This window comes from Apodemus sylvaticus, chromosome 12 (genome assembly GCF_947179515.1).
Source record: "Apodemus sylvaticus chromosome 12, mApoSyl1.1, whole genome shotgun sequence".
In the NCBI taxonomy this organism is placed as follows: Eukaryota; Metazoa; Chordata; class Mammalia; order Rodentia; family Muridae; genus Apodemus; species Apodemus sylvaticus.
The window spans coordinates 103,284,307-103,293,290 of NC_067483.1; the positions used below are offsets into that span (position 1 = coordinate 103,284,307).

Genomic DNA, 8,984 nt, shown 5'->3' on the forward strand with positions numbered 1-8,984 from the left:
CTTATCCCTGAGATTGCTCATGTACCTGAGAACACAGTGCAGGAATGAGGGCCTTAAGATTAAAATATACAAAAATACAAACCCAATATTTATATTAAGAAAAACAAAGCAAAACACACAAGATATGTCATTTGCATGTAGATAGTGCAGTTGGCATCCTGGAGAAAGTGGAAGCCAAGTGAATAAATAAATTAAAATCTCATTGGCTCAGAGAGGGCTGGGAGTGGGGTGGGAGCAGCAGGTCGGCAGTTGTCCCCCCAACCACTCTCCTTTCCTGTCATCACAACCCATTGCTAGACATCGTTCCCAGCACAACATGGCAGGACTGGGTTATGAGTAAGCACAGTGTGAAAGTAGCCTCGCCTTGCTCCTGGGAGTCCCTTCCGCAGAACACAGTAGCTTGGAGGGTCATGAATCTTGGTTTGACGCTTGTTTCCCATCCTGTCTGGCACGTGGAAATATCACACAGCCTTCTTCAAAAGAAGCACTTCTCTATCCCAGTCACTTGGCCAAGCCTCAGATAAAGCATGCAGGTTCTAGGGCGGCTCCCCCACAAAAGCCTTCACTTGCTTTGAGATAGAGCCTGGTAGGAGTTCCTTTGCCTCACTCTTTCCCTGCCTCCAAGGAAAGACAGGGTGACATTGGGAACCCGGCCTGAGACACGGCCTGAGACACTGCAGTGCAAGCTACCCACACAATCCCCCTTAGCCCCACTTTCTCCACTCTGCAGATTGATGCCTCCTCCCTGAAACTCCCCATTAGCCAAAGAATAACCCGACTCCTGGGCATCAATTCTGGGATTCTGAGAGCAGGGCAGGGCTCTGGATCTCTTCCTCTTCCTCTGGGAAGTAGGTAGGCTTTCCCTGAGAACTGGGGTCCTGCTGGGCCTTCAGTGGACAGGAGGCTACCCTATGGTTGATGCTTTGGCAAAAGTGGCACTTCTTGGGCTGGGGTGGCAGCTGCATTCCTTGGCATGGTGGTCTAGCCCACCACAGTTGTAGCTCCTGTCCCCTTTGGACCTTCACTTCTGCAGGCTTCTCCCCTTTGGCCGCTGCTCACTCTCAATACAGAGCAGGCCACCGGGGCCAGTGACAGGCATGGATTCCAGACCCTTGGCAGACTTCTTAAAGGTGAACTCCACTGTCTCGCCCTCCTTGAGGCTTTGGGAACCTTCCATGTGCAGCCTGCTCTGGTGCACAAAGACGTCCACTGGGGCTTGAGCGAGACCCCAGCGTGGCCAGTCATGGATGGGAAGCAGAACCCCATGCTCATCTTGAACCCCATGCAGCAGCTGAGGCCCCTCTGCAGCTCGAGCAGAGTCAGACAGCACCTCCTCTTGTGCCTTCTTTGCTGCCTTGGCGCAGTCACCTGCAAACTGCTGCTTAGACACTGAGCCCATGGTCATCAGCTGAGCCTGTGGCCAGGGCCGCATGTCGGGCAGGTGCTAGCCCCTGAGAAGTCCTCAGGCAAAGGGGGGGGTGTTCAGAGTAGAGGCTGCTACATCTTCCCCACACCTACAGCACAATTTTAAAGAAGGAGTTTATAAGTCTTATTTCTTTATGTCAAAAAATTAATTCTGTGTTAAAAATGATTTCACATAGAAAAATTCCAGAATGTCACCATACCAACCTGTCACTAAAAACTTCATGGTGCCCTGTGTTCTCTGGGCTCAGTTTTGATAAATTATTAAAGACAATCTTACTTCATCTGCTTCTGTTTGTGTTGGTCGTTGTATTCTTGCAGAACAAGGGAAGGACTAATTTACAGGCTGTGTGAGCTTTCCATACACGCACAAGCACACACAGATACAGCAGAATCTCTTAATTGAACGTTGAAAGTTTACATAGAAATGCTCAGATGTGAGGGGAATCTTTGCCTTAGGACATTAATCTGTTCAATGAGTATCAAAGTGATAAAATGGCTTGTCTTTGGTTCCTGCTCAACTCACAAAGTTTCCTCTTCTTTTTACCTGTTCTCCGTGTCGTCTGTGTTTCTTCAATTACTAAATACTTTCACTAAATATTACTAAAATATTTTGCAGGAGATTTGTGGAATAATAATATATAATATTGAGTGAGTATACATTCCCAGAAAGAAAGACAAATAGGAAATAAAGAAATAAAGAGTCATAAAGAAAGAAAAAAGAAAAAAGAAAGACATGTTCTTCCTCATTGTGTATCACAGCCTAATATGCATACATATACAAATACACACACACACACACACACACACACACACACAAATATATGAATAAGGAGAAGAAAAAAGAACAAATATTAGGTAACGTGGAAGGACTGACTATAAGGAATTAATATGAATCATGCAAGTTAATTATTTTTCTAGTGCCAAATTCTTGTCGGTTTTCATTTGTTTTTGTGGACAGATACACAAAAATATAATTTATAATGCAATTGTAAGATCCACCATGAAGTTACATAGTTTCAAATTGGCTTCTCTAATTGGACAAAAAGCCTACTAAGATGAAAGATTTAGGTACAGTTAATTTTTGGTACATTAGTTTTATACTTTCAAGTCATTTTAGTTATAAAGAGTTCTGTATATGAATTTATAAGGAAAATTGTCCAATGTACATCTAATGTACACTATCTTACTTTCAAGATGATTTGAAAATATTTCTAAATGGACAAGTATTACATTTGTGTGGTGAGAATCACAGAGATAGTTCAAATCGCCTGGGCACGTGGCAAGGAATCAAATGGTGCACCCACATCAAATCAAAATAAAACAAAATGCAGTCCAGCATGTGGGCCCAGGTCCAGCCGACTCTCCTTCTCCTGTCATTTTTCAGATGCCCGCTTAGGTGGGCCATGCCTGCTTACTTGAGGTGATAATGAGGTCACTGGTCCTTAATGCAGTTTTAACCCATATTCTTGTTCTTCACATCAGTGGGGGGAAAGCTGACCTGTCCATTGACTCAGGAGATCCTCCACGATGATGAAGTCTTGCTACTCAAGCTTAGCTCTTTAGATGAGACCCAGAAAACATGATCTAAGTTCAAGAGAAATGTGAGATGTCATGTTTATTGTTTACAACCATGTATGCTCAGGGCTTAAGCTTCCAGGCTAAGGCAAGAGGTGTTCCTGTGCAGACAGGTAACAGAGTATGGTGGTCTCCAGCCTGTGTGAAGAAGGGAGGCAGAGTCTTGGTCCATTTATATCCGATGTCTGCGCCAGGTTTTTCCTTTCTCTTTGTGTACGCTTGGGTTGGTCATGGAGAGAAGCAGGAGTAAACACTACACTTCCTTCTTATGGCTCATCTGTTTTCAAAGTCAGGACTAAAGCTTGGTGAGGACAAGCCTGTAGCTAGAGGGTGAGCCTCAGATGTTGAGTAAGCATTGGAAAATCCTCACCCCTGAGACAAAGGCTAGGCAGTGGCAAGCCACACAGAACCTAGGGATGGTCAGTTCAAGAAGTAACTCGTCAGACTAGGTGGTCTGGTACTGTCTGGTCCCGCAGGAAGGGGCTATGGCTGTGTCCTTTGGTATACCCACCTGCTTCACCAGTTTTAGTAGACAACTCAAGAAAGTGAGGTCAGTTTTAAAGGCCAATTTTATGCCAATAAGATTTTGTTTTCTGAGCCAAGGACTAGACAACACAAACATGGATGATGATGAACTCCAGTGACTGTTGTCCAAAGTTCTGAGGTCAGTCAGAAATGTGAAGCCAGGAAAGTAAATTGCAACCGTGTTAATTTTGAGGTTCCTTTGACTATGTGGTATTTGGGGGTCCCTTTGACTAGGCGGTGCTTTGAATGGCTTCCTTCTCAGTTAGTGATGCTATTTGGAGAGGTTTAGAAGGTGCAGCCTTGTTTGCAGTCTGTCTCTAGGTGGAGAAAGGAAGATCCAGGCTCTGAGGAGCCTGCAACTGCCAGGCCTGACCAAAGGCCCAAGGGAGTCCTGGGGAAAGGTGGTCGCTCGGCCTCTGCTCTTATTTTTGTGGCCGCTATGTGGTGCTAGATGCTAGCCCAGGCCCAGCTGGGGCCTTGGAGGAGCTAACTGCTGTTCTGTCTTACAGGAAGAGGCTCTGCCAGACATGAAGAAGCTCTGACAGTACAGACTCAGTGGCTGATTCAGGACACTGGAGGTGCTATGGGTATGTTGTTATTTCTTGTCTCCAAGCTCTGCGGCTCTTAGAGTCTGGTCTCCCTTTAGGAGTTGGAAACCGCATGCAGAGTGGAACAACTGGATAATAGACATTTGCCTCTTTCCTTTCTAAAACATTAGCCTTTCCGAGGAGGAGTAAAGATCCCTTCCCTTGCGAGCTCAGAACGAGCTTTACTTTACCCATTTTGGTCAGGTAGGAAGGACAGAAATAGAGACAACTGGGTCTGGAGCCACCCTCAGCAGCAGAGTGAATGGGTCTTATAGGTCATTCTACAATCTGCTTCTGAATCGTGTGCCTAGCACACAGTGTGTGCTTCACTAAGTGAATGAATGATGGAGTGAATGAGTCTATGGATGGAGTTGTTCAGACTTTTCTCCTGGATTTACCCTCTGGATATATTTGGGACTGGAGCCAGCTCCTCTGCATAGAGATTTCAGGAGCGGCCTAATGGGAAGGGTGGACCTTGGAGGCCCATGTAGCTGTGACCTTCACACTTGCCTGTCAAAGGGAGTTCTTTTTCTTCACTGTGTGAGCATCATGAATATCCATCAAGTATTTGGTACATCTTTCTAAACTCCAAAATCTCCTGTCTACAAATATGCCTCCTCAGACCAAATAATAAAGGTCTGGTGTCTGTAGAGTTTGTGGATATTGGCTTTTCTCCCCAGGCATGCAGAGCTTGGGAAAATGGGTGGACTTTTGGAGTTGGCCAGTGAGAACATGGAAAGATGGGTCTGTCTGTAAGGCCCTGGGGTGGCGGGTCTCAGTGCACATAGCCAGTGTAGACAGAAGGGAATATTATCTAAGTAGGCACATGAACAAACATGGAAATGGCTTTGCTGGTTGTTTTTCCTGGGCCAAGACTCAAACTCTGCTGAGTGCTTGGTTTCACTGAGGGGTGGAAGGGGGCAGGTCAGTCAGAACTGTGGCTAAGGGAAATGGGAAAGGGGCAGACAATTTGTGTGATCCTTCAACACCCGGAGTCAGAGTGAAGCTGTGAATGGGTGAGGCTTGGGGGAGCTGGGATAAAATTGAAGTTCTGTCAGAATATGGACTGTGGGAGGGAGGGGAGGCTTCACAGCTGCCCCTGCAGAGGCCCTTTCTAGTCTGGTCACTCTTCATGTCCTCTAGAATTTCTTATCAACCTTTAAATCAACCTTTTAAATCAATGAAAATTCTGTTTGTTGATACTGCAGTGGAGCCTAGAATCCTGGGCTATCCACTGCAGGTCAGAAGAGGGAGAGAAGAAAGAAGAGGAGAAGGAGGAGGAAGAAGAGGAGCTGCTATATGCTCGGGCTGAGCTTACAGTCCCTGTAAACACTCTTGCTCCTGTGGTTTCTAGTTACCTAGGTCATGTTCTCACAAATACCCTTTTCTTCCAGGATAGATAAAGTTGATATTGGGCTTAGTACAATCCCATCCTCAGTGTCAAATGACATTCCCCAAGGCAAGGCAAGGTTCTGCCACACAGGCCTTCACCTGACTGTCAAAAGATCACCCTGCTTGTTTTGCAAGTTCTATCCCTGGGGTCCAAACAAAGATTCCCAGGGAGGAAGTGGGGGTGGGGAGGGAAAGACTAGAAAATGCCCTTTCAGGTTTAATTTCCTGGTTGTATGCAAACTCTATGAGATCCACACATGGATATAGCACATGCTGGGTTCTGGGTTCTGTGGAAATACAGCAAGAGGCAAACAGACACACAACAGCCTCTCAGCCCAGGAAGCTCTAAACTATAGAAGGCTGTGAGGCCGGCAGGAGGATCTGGCACGGAGGGGTAGGGGGTGGGGAGGAGGGAGTTGAGATACCCTGAGCTTCTGGAGGTGGGATTCTGGCAGGCAGAAACTGTGGGACCCAAGTGCTAAGATGTATAAAGGTGAGGACACGGGAGACGGGAGAGCCTAGGGCCCACGTGCTGTGCACAAGGGTTAGTCGGTTGGCAGAGAAGGCTGCTAAAGGAAGAAAAGCTGGACCATGCAAGGTGCTGGCATGCTCATGGGGCTTAGGATGAAAGAGGTTTTAAAGCAGGAAAGAAAGTGTCAGAGATCACAGCAGCCACGGTTTGACAAAATGTCAGTCCCCAGGATATCTACCTCTTGCTGTCTTTTCCTCTTTCTCTTTTCACAAGGAGCTGGACCAGCCATCTCTGACCAGAACATCCCTGTCCTTTCCACACCTGGAGGAGGAAGGCATGGCTCAGCCCAAGGGAGGCTCCAGCCATTGGCTCCCATCCACTCCCAGACTAGGAGCGGCTGAGCCCAAGGCCAGGGCCAAGGCTGGAGCTGGGTGTTCTGTTCCTGCTTTGGGCAAAGAGTCTGTTTCTCCATGGCCATAGAGCAAAACGTTCAACCTGGCATCCTGGCCCAGGAGCAGTTTCTCCCAGCTCCTCCTGCATCCCCTCCCCCTCCCCCTCGATTCTCAGCTCCTCCTGCATCCCCTCCCCCTCACCTGGATTGTACCATACTCCAGTGCTTGCCTGTCTCTCCCCCTTGCAACACTCATTATTCTGCCTGTTTCTCCTTCTCATTCTTCCTCTCTCTCTGGATGTGGATGTAGGTGTGTGTGTGTGTGTGTGTGTGTGTGTGTGTGTGTGTGTGTGTGTGTGTATGTGTGTGTCTGACATAGCAGTGGGTATGTGAGGTGGCTGGTCACACTATGTACATAGTCACAAAGTGGAAAGAGGACTCTGCTAGGCTTCTTCCTGTTTTTATTCATATTAATTCAGGGCTCCCAGCCCCTGGCACTACGCTGCAGAAACTCAGGGTAGGTCTTTCCTCCTCTGCTAAACTTCTCTAGAAAAGTTCCCACGGACACGGCCAGAGGGGTGCTGTCTAGGAGGCTCCAAATCCAGACAAGCTGATGATGAAGATTGTCACACCTCCAATCCCAGGTATTGTATTCACCCTGCACATCTTTTGCAGAGCCTGCATCTGTCTGCTTCTTTCTCCCTGACCTGCACCAAGAAATGCGCACCCAGCCCCTGCGGGTGCCCTGCCCTGGTATCCAGCCTCCTCCACACCTGCTTTCCCATGCTCCCCTGCCCTGCTCCACACTTGCAGACTGCCCCATGGCTGGAGGCCCCCACACTCTGTGCACATGCCCCAGGGGGTCCACAGGTGCTGACCTCACCCCATCCTGCCCCTACATTCTCCATCTCTCTGTCACTGCCCATAGCCTGTCCCAGGCTTCAAACACACACTTGCTCACCTCAAAGATCAAAAGTAAGCTCTCTGGAGCCTGTTCAAAGGCTGATGTGCTTCCTCTTCTCATTATTGGTTTGTTTATTACAGGTGCTTGGGTTGGATATTAGATGTGGCTGCTGTGCCAGGGCTGCATTAACAATCCTTGCCCTTTGCCTGGAGCAGGCTGGCCTGATGAAATCTTGGAAAGGCTTACTTGGGTGCTAAGGGGAGATCCATCCATGGGAAAGCTTTGGGCTGGCTAGCTTGTGCTCTTGGCTTAAGCCTACACTAGCCTAGCTCTGTCTAGAGACCACAGCCAGGTCCTCCCTGCCTTTTCTTCCCTCTAGTGATAGACTTACTGTGGGGATACAAAGAGACAGCTCCCCTGAAAGGCGAGGCAGCATCTCTTTTCCTTCCTACCCCACTGGGGGCAGCTGAATGTAGGGAGTGGTTCTACAGTCCAGAATGACTTAGGTTGAAGGCTCCCCTGATAGTACTCTAGCTGTGTGACTCCAGACAAGTGACTCAGCCTCTCTGAATCTGCTTTCTCATTCATAAAGCAAAGCAGTTAGATTCAAGGACATCGTACTCATAAGGAGTATAGGAAGTGCTGTGCACAGAAGTCAGTCGCTGCTTTGTGGTCACAGTTGTCACCTTATTCATTGTCACTGTTGTCCTGCTTGCCTTCATCTCAGGATCATAGGGATGACTTGCTACATGGCACAGCCTCTGGATGACCCCACTATATAAAACACAGCAGAGCCATGGAGAAACTATGACGTCTTCAGGAGAGTCATTAGGTCCCTGCGGGCAGGGCTGTTGGGAAGTGGACCTCTCTGTTCTTCCAGCAGAGGCTGTGCAGGGAGGAGGTGGCTTCTGTCAAAGTGAGGCAGGGACAGTGTCTGGGGGAAATACCTCTGGCCTGTCTCTCTTGAGTCCTGAGAGGGATTTCTGTACTTGAAACCTGGGAGGAGGTATCATGAAGTGCCCCCCCCCAGCTTTGGGGTGTCCCTTGGCTTTTATTGGTTGGATGAATCCATGGAGCCTGCAGTGTGTGTTTCCAGGCTGGGTATCTGTGATCTCCTTCTTAAACTGCATATTCATCAGCAACTTTGGGAAGGGATCAGGCTGCAGCCAGAGCTCCTCAGGGCTGGTCCACACCTTCTTCAACCTTCCCTCCCTTCCCAACCTCCATCCGGGAGGGAAGGAACTCCCTGGGCTGGGTTTTTTGAGGTGAGCTTGCGGGGTGGGGGGGGTGGGGGGGGAGGGGTTGGGAGGTGGGGGGGGTGGGGGGTGGGGGGGGTAATGGGTTCTACCATCAATGGGTTCCAGCTGCTGAAACTTCTGGACTGGGGCAGTAAAGCCCTTAGAATCTTTCAAAAGGAGAAGGCAACAGTCAACATGGTATGCTTACTGGAGGGCAGACATTGTTCAAAACACCTTACTACACCTGGTGAGTTAAAGACAGAGACTTAGAAATTGAGGCATAGAGCCTATGTCACAGAGACTTATAGGAAGTTAGTTCAACTCTCAGTGTCACAATGCTATATTTAGTCTCTTTATAGCTTTCTCCTTCTTGGGTCCCGCAGGCATTGTTCGTTCTTGTCTCTTCGTGGTCAGCGGGTAGGGGAGGGTTGGAGGGTGGGTGTACACTCTCAAGCTCCCTCAGTTAGGAAACTCC

At 48.4% G+C, this 8,984-nt stretch overlaps 1 pseudogene; it reads right to left on the reverse strand.

The window, feature by feature from the left end:
* Positions 1-788: 788 nt before the first annotated feature.
* LOC127697347 (protein lin-28 homolog A-like) lies at positions 789-1,399 on the reverse strand (annotated as a pseudogene).
* Between the last annotated feature and the right edge of the window lie 7,585 nt (positions 1,400-8,984).